Source organism: Muscardinus avellanarius (assembly GCF_963383645.1).
Source record: "Muscardinus avellanarius genome assembly, chromosome: 13".
In the NCBI taxonomy this organism is placed as follows: Eukaryota; Metazoa; Chordata; class Mammalia; order Rodentia; family Gliridae; genus Muscardinus; species Muscardinus avellanarius.
Genome location: NC_137799.1, coordinates 40670567 through 40695087, shown reverse-complemented (window position 1 = coordinate 40695087; position 24521 = coordinate 40670567).

The window sequence follows — 24521 nt, the reverse complement described above, 5'->3', positions numbered from 1 at the left end:
TTTAGAGAAACTTGTATGGTGATTCAATGTAGAGATGGGGGTGTCTGGTTAGACTATGTCTGGTTAGTCTATGTCTTTAGAGACTATAGAGCCAGAGATAAAAGATGCCAAGGTCACAGGCAGCACACCCCCATTCAAGCTCTCGCTACTCCCTGTACCCGGATGGCTAAGCTCTTTCTATATAATGATAGTGTGGTATCTATTCTCCCAGATAACTTAGTTTTTAGACACACTGTGGTCACTTGAAGAAAGATTGTGGCTAAGTCAGAGGAACTTTATGAACCAAATTGATAACTAAAAATACAATAGGACAAGCATTATATTGTTATGCCATGAAATAATGTTTTTTGGTGTCACAGACAATGATGGTGAGGAGATAGAAAGGAAATAGGCAGATAGGGAAAATGCCTAGGTAGAAAAAAGTTAATTTCCTGAGTTTCCTGAGTTTCCTGAGGGGCGACAAATACGTGAAATTCCAAAGGCTCAGAGATAAGAAGGCCAGAGCTTCACAAAGCCATCTATTTACTAATCAACAAACCCACTGAGAAAGTCTGGCATTCCTGAAAGGAGACCCTTCAAAGGACTTGCAAATACCCTATGCAAATCCTGAGAGCTGCTTCCCAGAATTCCCAAAAGTCACCCCAACCAAAAGAAGTTGAAAACGATTAGGCCTTCGCCTTAGTTGGATGGCAAATTGGGACTTTCCCTCTCGGGACCCCCTCCCCTTTTGGGGAGCTGTTCTCTCTCTCTCGCAGGTCGTGTTGGCCCTGAGAGAAGGCAGAGTGCATCTGAGGGCACGTGGCTCGGGCGACTCTCGAGTAGTGACCTGAAGGCCTCTGCTGGACATCAAGGCTGACCAGGCCCCTAGGGGTGACCTGTACCTCTTTTCTGGCAGATCGCGTGGACTCTGGGAGAAATTAGTTTGCAACTGACGGGCACTTGGCTCGGACGACACTCGGGTAGTGACCCTGAAGGCAGCTACTGGATCCCGGAGTTCCGACCGCCCCTTTAGGGTGTTCGGCCACTTTTCTCTATTCCCTTCTGGCAGATTGCATGGACTCTGGAAGAAAGCAGCCTGCACCTGAAGGCAATTTGGCTTGGGCTACTCTCAAGTATTGTCCTGAAGGCAGCTGCTGGACTCAGCCCCTTTTGGGGTGTTCAGCCACCCTCCCCCCCCATTCCCTGCTGCTTCCAATAAACCTTTTACTCCCCTTCCTGAGGTCTGCGGGTATCATTCTTCGCTCACTGTAGACAAGAACTTGCCAGGTTTCCTCTCAAGAAACCCCCGTTTCAATGGTGGTTAGTATCAAGAGGTTCATGAAAAGGATCATGTAAGATGTGTCAAGAAAATCACAAAGCTGCTGTCCTTTTAGTTATTCTTGGGAGTAAAAGAAGGACTCTTAGCTGGGCACTGTGGTAGACGCTTTTAATTCCAGTACTTGGGATGCAGAGACAGGAGGATCACAGGTTTGAGGCTAGCCTCAGTGATTTAGTGAGGCCCTTTGTAACTTACTGAGACCCTTTTTCAAAATAAAAAATAAGATCAGGCTGGGGGTCTAGCTTAGAGGTAGAATTTGCCTGGGTTCAATCCCCCGTACCAAAAAAAAAGGACTTCTAGGCCATGTGATACAGTTTGAGACGAATAGAAAATATAAACACTATCTCCTGTAGAAGCATATGAGTGAGGTGCATTTGGGAGCTCTAGCTGAGGGCTGGTTTTCCTCTACAGATTTGGCATCTGGCCTATTCAGAAAGGAAGGTTATTGGCTAGACTTCTGATTAAGGACTACAAGCATGTGGCTCTTTGTTGAATGTGCCATAGTTGCACTTTGTGGCTGAAAGAGTATCTTAGGAAATTCTGCATCTAGACACCTTTAGGCACAGGAAGGATTTCCCCCACTCAACTCTAGTAACCACCATTTCTGTGTTCACCAGTTCACACATGGATGGTCCCTGGAAACATGGTAGTGTGCCTCCAACACCCTGAGATTTCTGAATTTCCTTGAGAGTCCTCACCCTGGTATTTGGATGGTCTTAGTATCGAAAACTCTGAGAAGGCCATGTAGGCCTTCCTCCAGCATCCAGTCCTCCACCAGTCAGGCATCATGAGAACTCAGTGTGTGTCCAGCCCTGAGACGAACAGTGTCAACCAAAGCTGGGCGTGGTGGCACACGCCTCCCAGCATGTGGGAGGCTGAGACCAGAGATCACAGTTCATGGACAGCCTCAGATACTTAGCGAGGCCCTTTGCAACTTGGTGAGACCCTGTTTCAAAAATAAAAAGACTAAAAAATAGGGCTGGGGGTGTAGCTCAGAGGTAGAATGTCCCCGGGTTCCATCCCTAGTACCACAAAAATGAAGAAAGAAAAAAAACAACCAAAATGCAATGCAATCCTAAAATGCATATGGAAGAACTAAAGACCCAGAACATCCAAAGGAATTCTGAACAAAAAGGGTAAAGTTGGAGCATCACAATGACCAACTTCAAATTACACTACAGAGACTTAGTAACAAAACCAGCATGGTGCCAGCCATGGTGTACACACCTGTCATCCCAGGACTTGGGAGGCTAAGACAGGAGGATCACAGGTTTGAGAACAGCCTCAGCAATGTAGCAAGGCTACCAGTAATCTATCAAAAGACCCTGTTTAAAAACAGAAAATAAAAAAGGGCCAGAGGTATAAATCAGATGTAGAATGCCCTGAGTTCTGGGTTCAATCCCCAGTACCACAAACAAAACAAAATAACAAAATCACAGCATGGTACAGAATAAAATACACAGAGACAAACCCACACAGATATAATCGTCTGATTCTAGCCCAAAGCTTATATTGGAAAAAAAAATAGACTCTTTTTGTTTTCTGGTACTGGGGATTCTACCTCCGAGCTATACCCCAGGCCAATTTTATTTTTTATTTTGAAACAGGGTCTCAATAAGTTGTGGAGGGCCTTGCTAAGTTGCTGAGGGTGGCTGTGAACCTATGATCCTCCTGTCTCAGCTTCAGAAGCACTGAAATTAAAAGCATGCACCACTATGCCTAGCTAAAAATATAGCCTCTTTAACTAATGGTGCTCTGAAAACTGGACATCTTAGATTGAAACTAGATCCCCAACTCTCAGCCTGCACAAAAGTCAATTAAAAATGGATCTAGACCTAGAAATAAAAGCAGAAATTTTGCAACTGTTAGAAGTAAATATAGCCCGGCATGGTGGCGCATGCTTGAAATCCCCGCACTTGGGAGGCTGAGACAGGAGGATTGCACAGGTTTGAAGCCAGCCTCAGCTACTTAGCGAGGCTCTCAGAAACTTAGTGAGACCCTGTTTCTAAATAAAATATAAAATTGGTCTGGGATTATAGCCTGGAGGTAGAAAGCCTCTGGGTTCCACCCCCAGTACCACCACCAAAAAAAAAAAAAAGTAAATATAGGGAAAATACTCCAACATATAGGTGTAGTCAGGAATGTTCTCAATAGGACTCCTAAGGCTCAGGAAATAATACCAAAAGTCAATAAATAGGGTGGCATCAAATTTAAAAGCACAGCAAGGAAAAAACAGGGCGAAGTGAAACCTATAGAATTCGAGAAAGAAATTTCTAGCTTCTCTTCCAACAGAGGATCAATATCTAGGACATATAAAGAATTCATCGGGGTGGGATCTGGGGCTCTCCACGTGCTGTGTGCATGTAGGCTCCGACCGCTCTGAACTTCATGACGATGTGTGATTACAATGCACCAATGAAGGTATATTTTAGGGACTCCAGACAAAGGAGGAGAAGCCCCAGTGGAGTGATGGAGAGAGTCTAGGGAGGGAAGGTGCGTGGAGGGGGAGATATTTGATGAGGAAAACACTTCAGCTGACACAATGTCCATTTACAGAATGACCAATGCCAACCTCACTCCTGGGTATGGCAAGGAGAAGGCCGGGTGGGGGCCGGGAGGGGGCCGGGAGGGGGCCGGGAGGGGGCCGGGTGGGGGCCGGGTGGGGGCCGGGTGGGGGCCGGGTGGGGGCCGGGAGGGGGCCGGGAGGGGGCCGGGTGGGGGCCCGGTGGGGGCCGGGTGGGGGCCGGGTGGGGGCCGGGAGGGGGCCGGGAGGGGGCCGGGTGGGGGCCGGGTGGGGGCCGGGTGGGGGCCGGGAGGGGGCCGGGAGGGGGCCCGGTGGGGGCCGGGTGGGGGCCGGGTGGGGGCCGGGAGGGGGCCGGGTGGGGGCCGGGTGGGGGCCGGGTGGGGGCTCACTAGGGGCTGCATGCGTGAACGGCTCCACACTCTGAACCTCAGCACGATGTAAGACTACAGTGCACCAACAGAAGTATAAAAACTACAGCGATATCCAGCTCCCTCTAGGCAGAGTGGCCTTAAGATGGAGAAGAGGAGGAGATTTAAATACACCTGCCCTAGGTCAAACTCAACTATTGTAGAAACAATATTGTAGCTCAGAGGTAGAATGCCTCTAGGATTCATCTTCCAGGACCCCCTGCCACACACATACACACACACACACACACACACACACACACACACACACACACATGCACCACACTACACACACACCAAACACAGACACATACATCACACACACACCACACACATACCACACACACCACATACACATACCACACAAACCACACACACACATACCAGCTATAAGGAAGAATATTCTATAATTTGACAAATTGATTAGTGAATGTCTTTTTAAAAATGTGCCTCATATCTACAAAACAAATAGATCTTTATAGTAAAAATAACCTAAGAACAACCCATCTGGATGGGATAAAATTGAGCCATTTCAACATCTTTTCTGACCTTGTGAAATTTCAAAACACAGGAATGAGAAAACTTATTCTACCAAAGAGCACTGTATGACAGGTTACCAAAACTCAAGTCAAAGGCAGCTTGTGTCAGCTTCTTAGTAGTAGTTCAGCAAAACCCAAATGCTCCAAAATTTGAAAATTTCTGAGTACCAACAAAAAGTCACAGTGGGAAATTCTACACCTGACTTTATTTACTTATTTTTGGGGGGTGGTACTAGGGTTCTTGGAAGCCCTTCTACCTCCGGGCTACATTCCCAGACCTATTTTATATTTTTTATTTGGAAACAGGGTCTCTTAAGCTAGCGCGGCTGGCTTCAAACCTGCGTGATCCTCCTGTCTCCGCCTCCCAAGAGCGGGGATTACAAGCGTGTGCCACCACGCCCAGCTACACCTGACTTTGTATGACAGGTCACAGTCAAAACTCAGGCACACTGAAAATATTACATGAAATAATCTTCAGGCTTGTGAATAAGGTATACATGAAACAAAACATTTTATATTTAGACTTCAAAGAGGTCCTATCCCCAGGATACCTCATTATATATATGCAAATATTTTTAAAATCCAAAAGACTTTCTGCCTCAAGCATTTCAGATAAGGGATACTCAATCTGTGCTACTCTTTTTGTTTATTTATTTATTTATTTATTTATTTATTTATTTACTTATTGCAGTACTGGGGATGAAACCCAGGGGCATTCTACCTCTGACCTACACCTCCAGCCCTATTTTATTTCTTTTCTTTTCTTTTCTTTTTTTTAGGATCTCACTGAGTTGCAAAGGGCCTCACTAAGTAGCCGAGGCTGTCCACGAACTGAGATCCTCCTGTCTCAGCCTTATTTATTAATTTTTGAGACAGGGTCTCATTATGTTGTCCTGTCTGGTCTCAAACTCCTGGACTCAAGAGATTCTTCTGCCTCAGCCTTCTAAGTGCTGGGACTACAGGTGCGAGCCATCATGCCCAACTGTATTACTTTTATTACTCCCAGGCAACTAGCTCTAGATTCTAGCAGCTTCTGCTGCCCTCTATGCTGCAGGAACAGTTCTGTCCCTCATTCACCTGACCTCTTGCCCCGGGCAAAATCAGCACATTCTGAAAACCTCACACCTGCTCCAACCAGGTCACTGCTTACCTTACAGCTAAAACAACCCCTGTCCTCCAACTAATGCCTTAAAACCTCTTGCTGCAGACTCTTCTCCAGCAACTAGCTCAGCCCCTGCTCCTCAGTGTCACAGCTGAGGAGTCCGACATGCACTGAGCAGAAAAGGCCTCTGTCTTCCTGCAGAGTAACCTTTACCCTGGGCTGTTCCCTGATCTGGCGCTCACTGACAGAGGGCGCCTGTGCAGACCGGACAGTGAGATCAATCTTCCTAAGCGAGGCCTGTCATTTTGAATGAGGAGGATGTGGATCATCCCTTTGACCTTCCAGCCTCATGGCTTGCACAGCAACAAGAGAAATGCTGGGCTACTCGGCTGTAAAGGATTCTTACTCATTTGTTTCTAGGAAACTTGCTTGAGCCAGACCGTGCTTCCATGATAAGGCTGCAGTGCCACAATTATTATCATCAAATTCCTTCATGGAACTGTTCATGGTTAACAATTCATAATGCCATGGGTCATACAGCCATTTAAAGAAACTTGCCAGGCATCAAAGCACACACTTATAATCTCAGCATTTGGGAGGTTAAGACCAGAGGACCACAGTTCGTGGACAGCCTCAGCTACTTAGTGAGGCTCTTTGCAACTAGTGAGACCCTGTTTAAAAATTAAAAAAAAAAGACTAAAAAGAAATAGGGCTGGGGGTGTAGCTTGGAGGCAGAATGCCCCTGGGTTCCATCCCCAGTGCCACACACACAAAAATAAAGAAATAAAATAAAATAAAGAAACTCCTTTGGGGAAAGGAGAGGCAAAGGAGGGGTTCTGGGGAATGAAATTAACCAAATTTTATGTTATGTGCACGTACAAATATTGTCACAGTGAATCCCATAGTTATGTGTAATTATAATGCAGCAACAAGTGTTTTTATTTTTCTTTAAGAAAAATCTCAATAGAGTCTTGTCCCTCCACACAAACCTTAAGGAGTTTCAGTAGGTCTCACTAAGAAAATACTAACAAATACCTAAGATGTGCAAAGGTGCTGGGGACAGACAAATCACCACTTACACAAGAACATCAGCGTTAATGATCAAGACCCCAAATTTGCACGGAATTTGACAGGGACCTCCAGGCCAGCGTCAGGGTACCTAGGCCACCTGCGTTCACAAGCACGTTGGCACCCTGGCGTGGCCGGTATCTCTAGATGGCAACCGGAGCCACTAGAGGGCAGCACCCGCCCACCCAATACTCCTCGTCCTGCACTGTCTCAGACAACAGGAACTTTACCAGCCCTGCTCCGTGGCTCTCAGTCTTGTCCTTACGTCAGAATCACTGGAAAGCTTGTGAAAATATAGATTCCCTCTCCTCACCCCAGTCCTAACACATCCAAATCTTTCAAGGCAGGTTTCAGCAACTATATATTAAATGTGTCTTAAAATGGATCTTTAGCCGGCCGTGGTGGCGCACGCTTGTAATCCCAGCATTCGGGAGGCTGAGACTGGAGGATCGTGGTTCACAGACAGCCTCGGCTACTTAGTGAGGCCCTCTGCAACTCAGTGAGACCCAGTTTCAAATTAAAGAATAAAAAAACTAGGACAGGGGGTATAGCTCAAAGGTCAAATGCTCCCGGGTTCCATCCCCAGACACACACACACACACACACACACACACACACACACACACACAAGGATCTTTAAGCAATAGGGCACTGGGCTAATGGCATGTATTTGGGAGCAACTGACCTCCGAAGAGCAACAATTCTCAACATTGTTAGTCTTTGATGAAACTACCTTCCTCTCTCACATACAAAATTTAATTCAATTTCAGGGGCATGGACGTCACTTGTGGACATCCTAAGGAACTCAAGTAATATGGTTGAGAAACTCAAGAATGGCTTATGCTAAGCATAAGTCCACAGCCCAGAGATAGGATCCTCATCAAGACCAGAATCTTTCATCTTCTAAGAAGTTGTAGGAAAATTGAGAAGGGGGAGGGAGGGAGAGAGAGAGAAAGAGAGAGAGGAGAGAGACACAAACTGCCAATAGAAATAGTTCATTGCAAATTCCCAAGATATTAAAAAGATAATAAATTCATAGTATAAAATCTGTAGCCAGGCACGGTGGCCCATGCTTGTAATCCCAGCATTCGAGAGGCAGAGACCAGAGGATTGCGATTCGTGGACAGACTCAGCTACTTAGTGAGGCTCCTTGCAACTCAGTGAGACCCTGCTTCAAAAATAAAGAATAAAAAATTATGGCTGGGTGTGTCGCTCAGAGGTAGAATGCCCCTGGATTGCATCCCCAGTACCACAATAAATAAAAAAGTAAATAAATAATCTCTAATGTCTATATATTGGCAACTTAGATGAAATGGACTGCTATGTTTTTAATTCAAAATTCATGTGCTAGAAAATTAGCAGAACAAGGTGACTCATGTCTGTGATCTCAACTACTCAGGAGGCTGAGGTAAGAGGATGACAAGTTCAAGGCCAGCCTCCTCAACTTGGTGAGACCTTGTCTCAGAATAAGAAATAAAAAGGGCTGAAAATGTAACTCAGTGGCAAAGTTTCTCTGGGTTTATTCCCCAGTAACAAATGTTGTTGTTGTTGTTGTTGTTAATGATTTTAAGGATGTTGGCTTTAAAATTAGTCCTGAAACTAGATCTGGAATAAAATTTTGCTTCACCACATGTACTTGGGTGATCTTCAATAAATTATTTAAACTACCTAAAACATGTAGATAAAATTTTAGACTTGATTTAACATCATGATAAGTTGAGACTTATGAGTCTACTGGGATTGAATAAATATATTTTATATGTGGGCCAGATGTGAATCTTTATAGGTCATATGGTTAACTGTAGTAGTAATGTTCTATCCAAAAGATGTCCACTTCCTAATCCAGTGTCTGTAAACTATAACTTTTATTGCACAAAATGTACTGGACTTGGCAGATATAATTCAGTAAAGAATCTTGAGATTATTCCACTTGTATGAAAGTATACAGCTTCCACAGATGGGGTTTTTTTTGGGGGGGCAGTACTTGGGATGGAACTCAGGGGCATTCTACAGACTCTGAGCGATACCCCCCCAGCCCTATTTTTTATTTTGAAACAGGGTCTCACTGAGTTGCAAAGGGCCTTACTAAGTATCTGAGGCTGTCTACGAACCATGATCCTCCAGTCTCAGCCTCCCAAATGCTGGGATTATTAGCATGCTCCACCATGACCCACTTTTTTCCATTTGTCTTCTGAAGGATGCTGATGGTACATGAAGATTTGTCGGAGCCACAATAGCATTCTATCTTTAATATGAGAAAGGGAGAAAGACAGGGATAAAATGGACATGTGGTCAGTACTTTGTGTCAACAATAAAGCTTAAGTTTATACTGTGGATGTTACTGGCAACTAAAGTTGTTATAGTTAGAGAGCCCATGTATTAATATTCAGAGTTGATAAAATTAAGTCATTAGGATTGCAATGGATTTACTGGGTGGTAACCTAGGCAGGTGGCATATGGCTGAAGGAGTGGGTTCCTGGGGGTGTGGCTTTGGGGTTGTGCTCGTGTCTTTTTTTTTTTTTGTAAAAATTTTTTTTAATTTTATTTTTTATTGGTGCACTGTATTCATACATCATAGTGGGATACAAACTTTTGTAGACATACATGCACACATCGCCCAGTCAGCCCCCACCCGATCCCCACCCCATTCTCTCCCTATCACTCCCTCCCATGCTTGGCTTAGTGGTTGACATCTAGTATTATAGCAATTTATCCAAAATTAAAAATGATAATCTCACATAACAGTTTCATTTGTCTGATACCAAGCTTTTGATGACTTAAAGATAACATTTCAATATTTCTTTTTACTTTCTTTCTTACCAGAGAATATTTTTTTTCAATTTTTTTTAGGTAAAACTATCATATATTTATATATTTATTTTTCAGAAAAAAAATCTATCCTAATATGGAATATGGACTCTAGATACCCAAAACGATCTTGAAAAAGAACAAAGCTAGAAGATATATATTTTCTGATTTCAAACCATATAAAGCTACAATAATTGAAACAGTGTAGTACTATTCTAAAGGCAGATATATAAACCATTGGAGTTAAATAAAAGCCTAGAGCTAAATTCTTCCCTATATTGTCAAGTTATTTTTGACAAGGTTTCCACGAACATTTGGTGGTTGAAATAATAATCTTTTAACTAAATATTGTTGAAACATAATAATTACATGGAAAAGAATAAAGTTGGACCCTTACCTAATCCCATATACAAATATTAACTCAAAATAGATAAAAGACCTAAATATAAATCTTAAGCCTATAAACTTTTAGGAGAAAATCTGGGTCATAAAACCTCACAACATTGAAATTGGCAGTGATTTCTTGGATATGATTTCAATGGCACAGGCAACAGAAGAGTATACAAACTCCCTAAAAAAATAAAAAAATATTGTATATCCAAAGACAATGTAAACAGAGTTAACAGTTACTAATAGAACGGGATAAAATATTTCCAAATGCTATATCTGAAGGTATATTAATATTCCAACTAGAAATCCTAAAAATTAACAACAATAAAGGCAAACAATACCATTTAGAGATAGGTAAAAGACTAACATAAATAATGAATCTCCACAGATAACCAATCTTAGTTGTCTGTTGGATGGAAAATCTTGCTTCTCTGGTTCTGGTGTGTGTTACCTATTTCTTCTTTGTAGTTAATCTCTTTGAGTATTTTCTCTAGTGCTGGTTTTGAAGACATAAATTCCTTCAGTTTCTGTTTGTCATGGAAGCTTCTTATTTCTCCATCTAATTTGATAGAAAGTTTTGCTGGGTAGGACATTTTTGGCTGGAAGTTGTTTTCTTTCAGAGTTTGGAATATGTTACTCCAAGCCCTTCTGGCTCTCATGACTTGGTTTGGGAAGTCTGGAGTGATTCTAATTGGTTTGCCTCTGAATGTTACTTGGCCCTTTGTTTTTGTTGCCTTTAAGATTCTCTGCTTGGCTTCCACATTGGTCATTTTGACAATTATGTGGCGTGGGGATCCTCTTCTCCGATCCTGTCTAAAGGGAGTTCTATAAGTTTCCTGGACCTGTGTATCAACCTTTTGCTCTGTGTTTGGAAAATTTTCTGCTATTACTTCCTTGAAGAGATTGTTGATTCCTTTGGTTTCACTTTCTTTTCCCTCCTCTATTCCAATTATTCTTAGGTTAGCTCTCTTAAAATGAGCCCATATTTCTTCAATATCAGATTCCTGCTGTCGGATATTTTTTCCTAGATTAGAAACTATGCGTTCATTTTTGGAATTATCATCTTCTAAGAGCGAGATTCTGTTCTCCGTGTGGTCTAATCGGTTGTTTGTGCTTTGAATTGAGGCCTTTACTTCATTAATTGCATCCTTTATCTCTTTTTGGCTCTCTCTGAGTTCTTTTCAAAGCACCTCTATTATTTCTACAGTTATTTTCCTGATTTGATCTTCTAGAAATCTCTGATTTTCTGTTTTATCGGGTTCTGATGTTGTGGGGTTGTGGGCATTGATTGCTCCAGTATTATTCCTCTTTCCCATGATTTCGGAAGTTTGTGCCTTCTCTGGCTTCTTCCCTTGGGTCACTATGACTTCACTTAAGGTGCTCTGGATCTCGAGTCAGTAGTATCTCAGACCCCACTACTCCTTTACTGGGTTGTATCACAGAGTCTTCGATCCAGAGAGTCGATAGAGGCTGCTTTAAACTATGGGGGGGGGGGGTGCCAGGTTGCACGTTCTCCTATGGTGTGATATCTCTGCCACCGCCCCTCCCCCACTGGGTCAAGTCCCAGGGAGTACAGTACTGGGATTTCTCCTCTGTGGCCCGCAATTTGACTCACTGTTCTTGAGTACGCAGATGTAGCTGTACTGGATTCGGTGAATTCTCTGCTGCTGCCGCCGGTGGCAATATGGCACCGCTGCTATGCCCTCGGCCGTGAGGCTGGCGTATTTCTTCTTGGTTTTGATTTCCACTCTGAATCCCTGCAGCGTGTGCTGAGCTCAGCCACTGGGAGCTTTAGATGCTCCCTGAGCCGAGAAATCCCGCCTGGCTGTTCCGCAGCGGCTCACCTCGGCTTGCTGTAGCCGTCCGGGGAAGTTGCCGCTGCCGCCGGCAGTATGGCGCAGCTGCTGCATCCTCGGGCGTGAGGCCGGTGTATCTCCTCTGTGGCTCTGAGCTCTGTTCTCAGTCCGCTTTCTCTCTGGAGCCTGGTGATTTTTTTGTTTCTCTGGTGATGGTGTTTTCTGGCTATGAAAGGCGCTGATTTTGTGGTAATGAAGATTGGTTGTTAGCGGGGCTCTTAAGCCCTGCTTTTCTCCTGTGCTCGTGTCTTTGAATCCCCTTGCTTGCTCTCTTGCTTTTGGGCTCCATGGTGTGAGAGCAGAGCCTTTGCTTCCTCTCCCTCTCTGCTTCCTGCCTTTTACCCTGAGCTCCACAGACATGGCCTGACATGGAATCAACCCTGAAATCTCCAAAAACTGTGAGCAAATAAATATCCCTTCCTCAAAAAAAAAAAAAAAAAAAAAGGAGAAGAAGAAGTTATGTGTTGGAAAGTTAATCCTCAATGTAACAGTGTTGGGAGGTGTTAATGCCATTATAAAAAATGATTTGTGAGCCGCATGGAGGACCGCCCACAGCGCGGCCAGGGATGCAGCCTCTGAGGGGCCATGGTGGAGTCACCCGGGCGGCCTGATCGCGGCAGAGCGGCTGGATGGGGAACATGAACCGTGGCAGGAAAGTGAATCAACTTAATTGAGAATGTCTGAAAACCTTGACAAGTTCCATATAAACGAAGCAGGAAAATAAAAATCAAATGATTCTGAGCAAGGCCTGGGAGGTGCTGTGGAATGTTCTGATGAAGCTTTACAGAAAAAAATACAGTCGGACTCCCCAAGCTCCAAAAGAGTGCAAAGACCTCACTCTAGTCTGCCTCGATTTGTGACAATAGAAGAACTTCTAGAGACAGCAAAAGGAGTCACCAGCATGGCTCTAGCCCATGACATTGTAGTATATGGAGACTTTCAGATTAAACCAGTTGAATTACCAGAAGGCAGCCAAGGACTCTCCATGGAATCATCATATTGACCCAGACATATTCTTTGGCTACCCATGTGGAGCTTCAGAAAAAAATCAGCATTGGATTTTTATTTGTAAAACAATTAAAGTGCTGACTGGCTGTTAAAATTGGCAAATTAGAAGATGGCGGCAGCCACGGTCACAGTGGTAGTCACAGCCGCCAAACAGGACAAGCATTCCTCGGGGAAGCCCTGGACACCAGATTTCGGTTTAATATCAGATCAGGACAACTTAAGGAGACACTTCCAGCCATGACTTCGGATCTAGAATACAGGAGAGAGAGGGGATAACGGCAGAATTAGAAGCAAGATGACAAGGAGGCACCCACCACACAAGAAAAGCAATTTCTGGAAGAATACCCCAGAAGGGATTAGAGAAAAGATCACTTTAGCCACACATGCTGGGGACTCTTAACAACACACCTTGTAAGAAAAATGAGCTGGGCATGGTGGAGGGAGCCCAGCTGGGCGGAAGCCAAGCCACGCATCCCGGGACTTCTGCCTACCTGGCTGCTGCGCTCCGCCCGTGCTGCGCCAGGGGCTGCGGTGTGCCCGGAACAGCAGACCCTGCTTTACGTGTTGAGGCTGTGGCCTCCACTCTTGGAAAGGAGATAAAATTCATTGCTCCTGAGTGCTCGATCTCACAACCCCTTCAAAACACACACACTGTCTTCTCTTATTTTAAAAAAAAATTATTGGAGAGGGGCTAAGATGGTGGCAGCGGCAGCCAGGACTCAGGAAATGCAGACAAACGCTATCCAATTCACTTGGAACTTTTGGGAAAAAAATCCGCGAAAGGGGAGTGCCCCTGCTGCACATGCTTAAGAATTCTGGACACCATATCATGTAAGAAAGGAGCTCAGCAGAGAACCAGGAGGAAGATGGAGCGGGTGCTAGTACCAGCAGCAGAGGTGGAGGCTATTATTTTGGAGAGGCAGAGACCTGATTCAACCCACCTTGATCTTCTGAAGAAATTGCCCAAAGGTAGAATTTGGTGGGGAAGGCAGATCCAGTCCAGTCCACCTTAAGCTTCTGAGGAAATCTCCCCAAAAGTAGACTGACTGCACCTACCACACATGCTCGAGAAGTCTGGACAACATGCTAAGTGGCAAAAGGGTTTGGGGGGTATCAGAGGGAGCCCCGCATAGCCGAGATGGGCCTACACATTGCATGTTCTGGGAGTCATCAGCTCTCATGGCCACCACGCTCCTCTGCGCAGAGTGGGAGGCCAGGGTGCACGTGGAACAGCAGAGCCTGCTTTCCAAAGAGAAGCTATGGACCTCTGCCTTTGAAGGGAAGACAAAATGTATTACCACTAGGTATTTGGGGTCCCAGCTTTTGCAAAAAACATGTACTGCTTTTGCATATTAAAAAAAAGAAAAGAAGAACACCGGGCGTGGTGGTGCACACTTGTAATCCCCGCACTTGAGAGGCAGAGACAGGATTGGACTGGTTCGAGGCCAGCCTGGCTGGCCTAAGAGACTCTGTTTCCAAATAAAATATATATTTTAGGTGGCGCGGACGCCATCTTCCCTTGCAGCACCAGGCTCCAGAGAGGAGGGGGACTCAGAACGGAGCTCAGAGCCAGAGAGGAGATACGCCGGCCTCATGGCTGAGGACGTGGCAGCAGCACCATACTGCCGATGGCAGCAGCAAGCTCACCAGATGGCACCAGACCGATGCACTCAACAGCCCACCACTCTCCAGAGAGAAGCGGCAGACAGCGAGTCTAGGTGAGCCACTGTGGATCAGCCAGGCGGAATTCAGCAGATTTTTTGGTGCAGGGAGCGTCTAAAGCTCCCAGGGGCTGGGTTCCGCACATCCTGCAGGGACTCAGCGGAGCTCAAAACCAGAGAAGAGATACGCCAGCCTCATGGCCGAGGGTGTGGCAGTGGTGCCATATTGTCACCAGCGGTAGCAGCAGTGAATTCACCGAGTCCACTACAGCTCCATCAGCACACTCAACAACAGTGAGTCAAATTGCAGCCCCCTAGGGGAGAAATCCCAGTACTGCACTCCCATGGACTTGACCCAGTGGGGTAGTGGTGGTGGCAGATATATCACACCATAGTCACAACTCCCCGCAGGAGAACGCCCAACCTGGCACCCCTCATGGTCTAAAGCAGCCTTGATTGACTCCCTGGGTCTGAGACTTTGTGATACAACCTAGTAAAGGAGTAGTGGTGACTGAGAACCACAGACTCAAGATCCAGAGCACCTTAAGTGAAGTCGTAGTGACCCAGGAAAGAACCCAGAGAAGGCACAAACTTCCGAAATCATGGGAAAGAGGAATAACAATGGAGCAATGAATGCCCACAACCCCATAACTTCAGAACCTGATAAAACAGAAATTCAGAGATTTCTAGAAGATCAAATCAGGAAAATAACTGTAGAAGTAATAGAGGTGCTTCGAAAAGAATTCAGAGAGAGAGCCAAAAAGAGATAAAGGATGCAATTAATGAAGTAAAGGCCTCAATTCAAAGTACAAACAACCGATTAGACCACATGGAGAACAGAATCTCGCTCTTAGAAGATGATCATTCCAAAAAATGAACGCATAGTTTCTAATTTAGAAAAAAAAAATCCAACAGCAGGAATCTGACATTGAAGAAATATGGGCCCATCTTAAGAGAGCTAACCTAAGAATAATTGGAATAGAGGAGGGAAAAGAAGGTGAAACCAAAGGGATTAACAATCTCTTCAAGGAAGTAATAGCAGAAAATTTTCCAAACATAGAGCAAGAAGTCAATACACAGGTACAGGAAACTTATAGAACTCCCTTTAGACAGGATCGGAGAAGAGGATCCCCATGCCACATAATTGTCAAAATGACCAATGTGGAAGCCAAGCAGAGAATCTTAAAGGCAACAAAAACAAAGGGCCAAGTGACATTCAGAGACAAACCAATTAGAATCACTCCAGACTTCCCAAACCAAGTCATGAGAGCCAGAAGGGCTTGGAGTAACATATTCCAAACTCTGAAAGAAAACAACTTCCAGCCAAAAATGTCCTACCCAGCAAAACTTTCTATCAAATTAGATGGAGAAATAAGAAGCTTCCATGACAAACAGAAACTGAAGGAATTTATGTCTTCAAAACCAGCACTAGAGAAAATACTCAAAGAGATTAACTATAAAGAAGAAATAGGTAACACACACCAGAACCAGAGAAACAAGATTTTCCATCCAACAGACAACTAAGATTGGTTATCTGTGGAGATTCATTATTTATGTTAGTCTTTTACCTATTTCTAAATGGTATGGTTTGCTTTTATTGTTGCTAATTTTTAGGATATCTAGTTGGAATATTAATATACCTTCAGATATAGCATTTGGAAATATTTTATCCCATTCTATCAGTAACTTTTAACTCTGTTTAATTTGTCTTTGGATATACAGTTTTTAAATTTTTTTATATTTATTTATTTATTTATTTATTTATTTATTTATTTATTTATTTTGGTGGTACTGGGGTTCCTGGAAGCCCTTCTACCTACGGGCTACACTCCCAGACCTATTTTTACATTTTTTTATTTGGAAACAGGGTCTCCTAAGCCAGCACGCGTGGCTGGCTTCGAACCTGCGCGATCCTCCTGTCTCTGCCTCCCAAGCGCGGGGATTACAAGCGTGCGCCACCACGCCCGGCAGTATTTTTTATTTTTTAAGGAGTTTGTTTACCCTTCTGTTGCCTGTGCCATTGAAATCATATCCAAGAAATCACTGCCAATTTCAATGTTGTGAGGTTTTATGACCCAGATTTTCTTCTAAAAGTTTATAGTCTTAAGATTTATATTTAGGTCTTTTATCTATTTTGAGTTAATATTTGTATATGGTGTTAGGTAAGGGTCCAATTTTATTCTTTTTCATGAAATTATTATTTTTCATTTAGTTATATTTAGTTATATTTAGTTAAACGATGATTATTTCCTCCACCAAATGTTTGTGGAAACCTTGTCAAAAATAACTTGACAATATAGGGAAGAATTTAGCTCTAGGCTTTTATTTAACTCCAATGGTTTATATATCTGCCTTTATAACAGTACTACACTGTTTCAATTATTATAGCTTTATAAGGTTTGAAATCAGAAAATATACATCTTCTAGCTTTGTTCTTTTTCAAGATCGTTTTGGGTATCTAGAATCCATATTCCATATTAGGATAGATTTTTTTCTGAAAAATAAATGTATGATAGTCTAAAAAAAGAGAAAAAATATTCTCTGGTAAGAAAGAAAGCAAAAAGAAATATTGAAATGTTACCTTTAAGTCATCAAAAGCTTGGTATCAGACAAATGAAACTGTTTTGTGAGATTATCAATGTTAATTTTTGATAAATTGCTATAATACTAGATGTCAACCACTAAGCCAAGCATGGGAAGGAGGGATGGGGAGGGAACAGGGTGGGGATCGGGTAGGGGCTAACTGGGCAATGTGTGCATGTATGTCTACAAAAGTTTTTTATCCCATTATGATGTATGAATACAGGGCACCATTAAAATATAAATAAATAAATCATTAAAATTACAAAATTATTGTAATTATTAAAATTACAAAAAAACCCAGAGATATGTCTCTGGGAGTGTAGCCCAGAGATAGAGGGGTTTCCAGGAACCTCAGTACCACCAAAAATAAAAAGAAAGAAAGAAAGATAGATAGATAAAAGGGAACATCTGTAGACAACCTACTTATAGTGATAGAGACCAGAACCCAATGCACAACATGGCTGGTGCCAGGGACTCTGAGGCCAGGATAGGAGCCTGACAGGCGACTAGGCCGGCACTGGGGCCAGGGAGGCCAGGATTGGAGCCTTCTGTGAGGCAAGGCCAGTGCTGGGGCCTCCATCTGAGGCCAGGATTGGAGCCTGCTGAGGGTTGAGGCCGATGCCAGGGCCAGTGAGGCTATGATCAGAGCCTGCCATGAAGCCAGCCTGATGCTTGGGCCTCTGAGGCCAGGATCAGAGCCTGCCGAGGGGTTAGACCAGTGCTGGGGCCAGCGAGGCTGGGATCAGAGACTGCTGTGAGGCAAGGTAGGTGCTGGGGCCACCGAGGTCAGGATAGGGGCCTGACGAGGGGTGAGGCTGGTGCCAGGGCAGCGAAGCCGGGACAGAGCCTGTCATGAGTCAAGGCCGGTGCTGGGGCCTTCGAGGCCAGGATTGGAACCTGCCGAGGGGTGAGGCCGGTGCCGGGGCCAGCCTGGCCGGGATTGGGGCCCACCATGAGGCAAGGCCAGTGCTGGGGCCTCCAAGGCCGAGATCAGAGCCTGCTGAGGGGTGAGGCTGATGCCGGGGCCAGTGAGGCCGGGATCAGAGCCTGCTGAGAGGCAAGGCCGGTGCTGGGGCCTGAGGCTGAGATTGGAACCTGCCGAGGGGTGAGGCCAGAGCTGGGGCTAGCAAGGCCAGGATCGAAGCCTGCTGTGAGGCAATGCTGGTGCTGGGGCCTCCGAGGCCGGGATTGGAGCCTGCTGAGCAGTGAGGCCAGAGCTGGGGCCAGTGAGGCCAGGATCGAAGCCTGCCATGAAGCAAGGTTGGTGCTGGGGTCTCTGAGGCCAGGATCGGAGCCTGCCGTGAGGCAAGGCTTGTACTGGGGCCTTTGAGGCCATGTTCAGAGCCTTTCAAGGAGTGAGACTGGAGCCGGGGCCAGCGAGGCTGGGATTGGAGCCTGCTGTGAGGCAAGGCCATCTCTGGGGCCTCTGAAGCCAGGATCGGAGCCTGCTGAGGGGTGAGGCCAGTGCTGGGGCCGGCAAGGCCGGGATCAGAGTCTGCCGTGAGGCAAGGCCAGTGCTGGGGCCTCCAAGGCCGGAATCAGAGCCTGCCGTAAAGCAAAGCTGGTGCTGGGGCCTCCAAGGCCAGGATCGGAGCCTGCCAAGAGGTGAGGCCGGTGCTGGGGCCAGCAAAGCCAGGATCAGGGCCTGCCGTCAGGCAAGGCTGGTGCTGGAGCCAGCGAGGCCCGGATCAGAGTCTGCCGGGTAGCCAGGCCTGCGCCGGGGCCTTCAGGAGTGGGTTCAGAACTTCCAATGCAGCATACACAGAGAAATATCACAGAAAATAAAAAATTAGATGCTTTCCCTAATATGCAAAAACTAGGAAGAAATGGGTAATAGGAGATCTAGTTGAAGAAAGGGCCCTATGGAGGAGCAATTAAGGTGACCAATCAGAGGGGATGGGATGGGGGAAGATGGAATCTCTTTAAAACACATGATGTACGTAAACAAATATATCAAAGTTAATCACCAAATCAAGCATGGGAATGAGGGAGGGGAAGGGAATAGGATGAGGTTAGGATAAAGGCTAAGTGGATGATATATGCTTGTATAACCACACAAGTCTTGTATTCCATTGTGATGTTTGACTACAATGCACCAATAAAATATATATTAAAAATGATTTGTGGAAGTAGGTTCTCTCTCTTCTGCCATATGGAGACATAGCATTGGTCTCCATTTTGTTTTTAATGTCTTTACCAGTGAATTGTAACAAATACTTAAGGCAGAAATAATACCAGTTCTATTTTCTCAAAAGTGAAACAGTTAGTTTAAATATTGTATGGAATTACTCATATGATGCTACTTGCATTTGTGAGATTTTGTATTATTAATAGAGTAGAAATATCACCATTTTGTCAGTGTAAACAAATTTCTATACGATGCAGCTCTAATAATGGTCTTCAAGAAGTGTGTGTGTGTGTGTGTGTGTGTGTGTGTGTGTGTGTGTGTGTATTACTGGGGATTGAATCAGGGGAGTTCTACAACCCCAGCACATTGCATTGCATTGCATTGTATTGTATTGTCTTTAGAAACAGTGTCTCACTAAGTTACCACACACTGGCTTTGAACCTATGATCCTCCTGCCTCAGCCTCCCCAGTGCTGGGAATAGAGACATGCACTACCATTCCTGGCTTAAAAAAATTGTAAAGTTCAAAGAACTAAATATTAAACCTAAAGCTAAAACTCCTGTAAGTAAACATAGAAAAATATCTTTGTCACCTCAAATTAGGCAAAGATTTCTTAGATATTACACCAAAAGTATGATCTATAAAATAATAAATGGATAAATCTGGCTTCATCAAAATTAAAACTTCAAAATCAAAATTTTTGAAGACCATAATGCAGTAATTATCCTGGTATTTATTTATTTATTTGTTTGTTTGTTTGTTTGTTTGTTTGAAGGTCTGGGATGGAACCTAGGGGCATTCTACCTCTGAGCTACACCCCCTGCCCTATTTTTTATTCTTTATTTTGAAACAGGGTTTTGCTATGTTGCAAAATGCCTAAGTAGCTGAGGCTGTCCATGAACCGTGATCCTCTGGTCTCAGCCTCTTGAATGCTGGATTACAAGCGTGGGCCACCATGCCTGGATGGATCTGGTCTTTAATCTTCAAACACTTCCAACATCATAAACAGCCAGATACTATGTGTATTCTGAAAGAAGTATACACCACTACTAATGAAGTATTTTTGCTAAAAAATAATTTAACTTAAACGTGATCAAAGCCCTGAATATAAATACTATTTTACAGAAAATACACAAGGAAAATGAACATTCTAAAACCACAGTAATATGATCTAGACTATAGACAAATCATCTACTCTCTTCAACAATAAAATTTTAAGGTGAAAACATAAGAACAATGGAGCAGTACCCATATATTAGAAGAGACATTTTAACTAATTTCAACTTATGGATTGTATTATATTATATTCTGATCCCAACAAACTGAAAAAATAGAAATAAATTATACCCAGATATGGTGGTACATGCCTGTAATCCTAGTATTTGGGAGGCTGAAACAGAAGAATCATAGGTTTGAGGCCTGCCTCAGCAACTTAGTGAGGCCACCAGCAACTCAGTGAGATCCTGTTTCAAAATTTAAAATAATAATAATAATAAAATAAAATAGAGCAGAAGGTGTGACTCAGAGGTAGAATGCCCAGGGTTCAATTCAATCCCCAGTAACACACACACACACACACACACACACACACACACACACGCACACGAGGTCCTCAGCAACTGGTGAGAACTTGTTTCAAGAATGAATGGATGGATGAATGGATGAATGAATGAATAAATAAATAAATAAATAAATAGGGGTAGGGGTGTAGCTTGGAGGCAGAATCCCCCTGGGTTCAGTCCCTAGTACTCCCCCCCCAAAAAATTAAAAAAATAAAACCAGAATCTTCCAAAACAACATGCTTTAAAATACCTTACTAGGCCGGGCTTGGTGGCGCACGCTTGTAATCCCTATGCTTGGGAGGCGGAGACAGGAGGATGGCACAGGTTCGAAGCCAGCCGCGCTGGCTTAAGAGACCCTGTTTCCATATAAAAAAAATATATAAAATCAGTCTGGGAATGTAGCCCGGAGGTAGAAGGGTTTCCAGGAACCCCAGTACCACCAAAAAGATAAATAAATAAAAATTTAAAAATACCTAACTAAATAATAAAAACTGTCTCAAGATAGGAACATGTTTCAAAAAAGAAACTAGAAGGTAAGAGTTTGAATGTTTCACTATAAAAATAAAAAATGTTTGAGGAGATAGATGTTTACTCTTATTTGGACATTATACAATATACATGTATTGAAACATCACATAGTACTCCATAAATATGTTTAATTTTTATGTATAATTTTCTTAAATGCCTCCTAGTAACTCCTATAGTAGATTCCCAATAAAAGGTAGCAATTAACCAGTTATCATGGCATACCCTGTAATTCTACTACTTGGAAGCTGAGAAAGGAGCATGGCATATTTGAGGCCAGCCTTAGCAATTTAATGAGGCCTGTTTCAAAATAAATTAAAAAATAGGACTGGGGTATAGTTCAGAGGTAGAGTGCCCACAGTCAATCCCCAGTACCGAAAAAAAGTAGCAATTAGTTATAACAATAATAATAAAGACAGGCATACAAGGGGTGTGTTGGCACACACCTGTAATCCCAGTACTTGGGAGGCTGAGACAGGAAGATTGCAAACGCAAGGCCAGCATCAGCAATTTAATGAGAACCTATTTTGAAATTAAAAAAAAAAATTTAAAGGGCTGGAGGTATAACTCAGAGGTAGAATTCCCCTGGGTTCAACCTCCAGTACCAAATAAAAAATGACATGAGCAGGTGTAAACAGACATATGTAGAAATGTTTATGAATTAATAATATGCAAATAAAGCTTTTATAATAAAATCATTAAGTTTTATTCATATCTTACAGATAATATGTGTTACTATTATTGCAAAAATAAATTTTTAGTCTTATTGTTATATCAAATGTGTTATTTTTTTAAATACTACTGCAAACTAACCACTCAACCAAAGAAAATAATTACATTTTCATCTGCCTTAAATAATACATCTAAAAGAAATCCCTGTTGAAAGTTGAGTCATGATTTCAGAAATGTTTTCAGATTCTACATCTTCTTCCCACCAGTTAAAGAAATGCTTTTCATTGTTCTGAAATTTAATTTGTATCTACAAAAGATTTCACTTCAGAAAAAGAAAAGAGCTGTCATGGGGAGAGAGGACTGAAAAAGAAAGACCCTGACAGAACCACAGGATCCAAAGCAACTATCTGGGGATAATCTTATGAAAATTCCATGTATAGTAGATGACTTTGGCCATCTCTGGCAATGACAATGAACTATAAATAGAGGCTTAAAAATTCAAGAACAAGCCGGGCATGGTGGCGTGCGCTTGCAATCCCTGCGCTTGGGAGGCTGAGACAGGTGGATGGCAGTTCACAGACAGCCTCAGCTACTTAGTGAGGCTTTCCACAACTCAGTGAGACCCTGTTTCAAAATAAAGAATAAAAAAAAAAATAGGGCAGGGGGTGTAGCTCGGAGGTCGAACGCCCCTGGGTTCCGTCCCCAGACCACCCCCCCCAAAAAAAAAATCAAGAACACAAGGAAGAAAGAGGAGCGAACCCGTCTATGCACCATCACCAGGTGCCAGACCTGTTGCGCACCTCACCTCATTCATTCCTTACCAACAACCAGATCTATGAATTATTATCCCATGTTATATATAAGGTAACTAAATCAAGAAGTAAAATAATTAGCCCAAGGTCACACAGCAACTTTGTGGTGATAAGACGCTTGATTCAAAATGCCCTTAAGCCTTGGCCCTCCTTCATTTCACTCACACTAAGGAGACTCAGTATGATAAGGAATAACATATTTGATACTTCAGACTAGTCACATGGCAAATATTTTGCAAAAAAACAGAACATAGAACCATGGTACTAACAGGAATCTAAAAATGGGAGCCAAAGAGTAAGGCTGGGTCCCGAGGCCTCCAATGCCATTCAGCTGCACACAGTGCCTCTCGTGAGGTGTGTGCCCCAGCTGTAACAGAGGCACCAGGCTGTCACAGCTCCGTGACACTAGCACCTGAGATTGTCACACACACACACACACACACACACACACACACGTGTGCACACGCTCACACAAACACACACACACTTGATTACAGGTTTATCAAATACCTTCTGAGTAGAATGGGACTTGCCACACAAATAGACCTACTTAGAGAAGAGAATACCCTGATGGCAGCTGGAGGGTGCCAGGGCCCAGGGGTTACATTTCCCAGTACCGATGAGCACATTAGCACCCTGACTTATGCCTCAGTCTCTTCTCACTTTAGTTTCAGTGGGTTCATCCCAAAGAAACCATTTGGCTCAAAGAACTTGACCAAACTGAGCCTTCCATGCACTTTCTGCATAGAGGAATGCTGAGCCCTGCTCCTTCCGATTAGTCCTCACCCTCCTGACCCTGCAGAGGCCGGGAGAATGGCCCTGTACACCAGGCTGCTGCCGTGACCACAGCCCCAGCCTCCTAACAAGGGAGAGAGTGCCGCCATTTCCCATCCAAGCCGCCCTCCTCCTGCGCGTCCTAGTTTCCTCCCTAAGAGGCGACGTGGCACTACCCATTAAAAGCTATTTATTGCCTAAGGCATGGGGAGGATAGAAATGTTATCTAGCTAGTGAATCCCAAAACTTAAAGGTTATATGATCCCTGCATAGCTGGAAGTATAGATACCCATACAATAATAGTCAAAGATTCTGAGAGTGTGCCTGGCGGATGAACTGCTATATAACTCTCCTATAAAGGGAAGAGAGGTTATTTTGGCTGAAGTGATCTGGGAAAGCTTCATGTGGATGATGATAATTTAAGCCGGTGCTTAAAGCAGCAGCAGAGGATTTTTATATGTGGAATTGGAAGAGGGAATGATCCGAATGCAGGAATCAGCACGCGTAACTGCTGGTGTCTCTGTGATGCTAACAGAAGGATTCCTGAAATTTTTATTTGGCCCTGGGTGCATTTTCTTTTGTATGTGTCTGATCTCAGTTGAGTGAGCTCTGGATTTCATCTTGTCTGTGTGGAAGCCGAGGCTGTGGATGCACCCTCGTGGGTGCGTGTTTCTGCATCACATGGACGTAAACTACAGCGACGGTTCTTCTAAACCTGACCATATGTGTTCCTAGGTATAAACGTCTGTGTGGGTGCGTTTCTCTACAGATTTTCTGTCTTTGT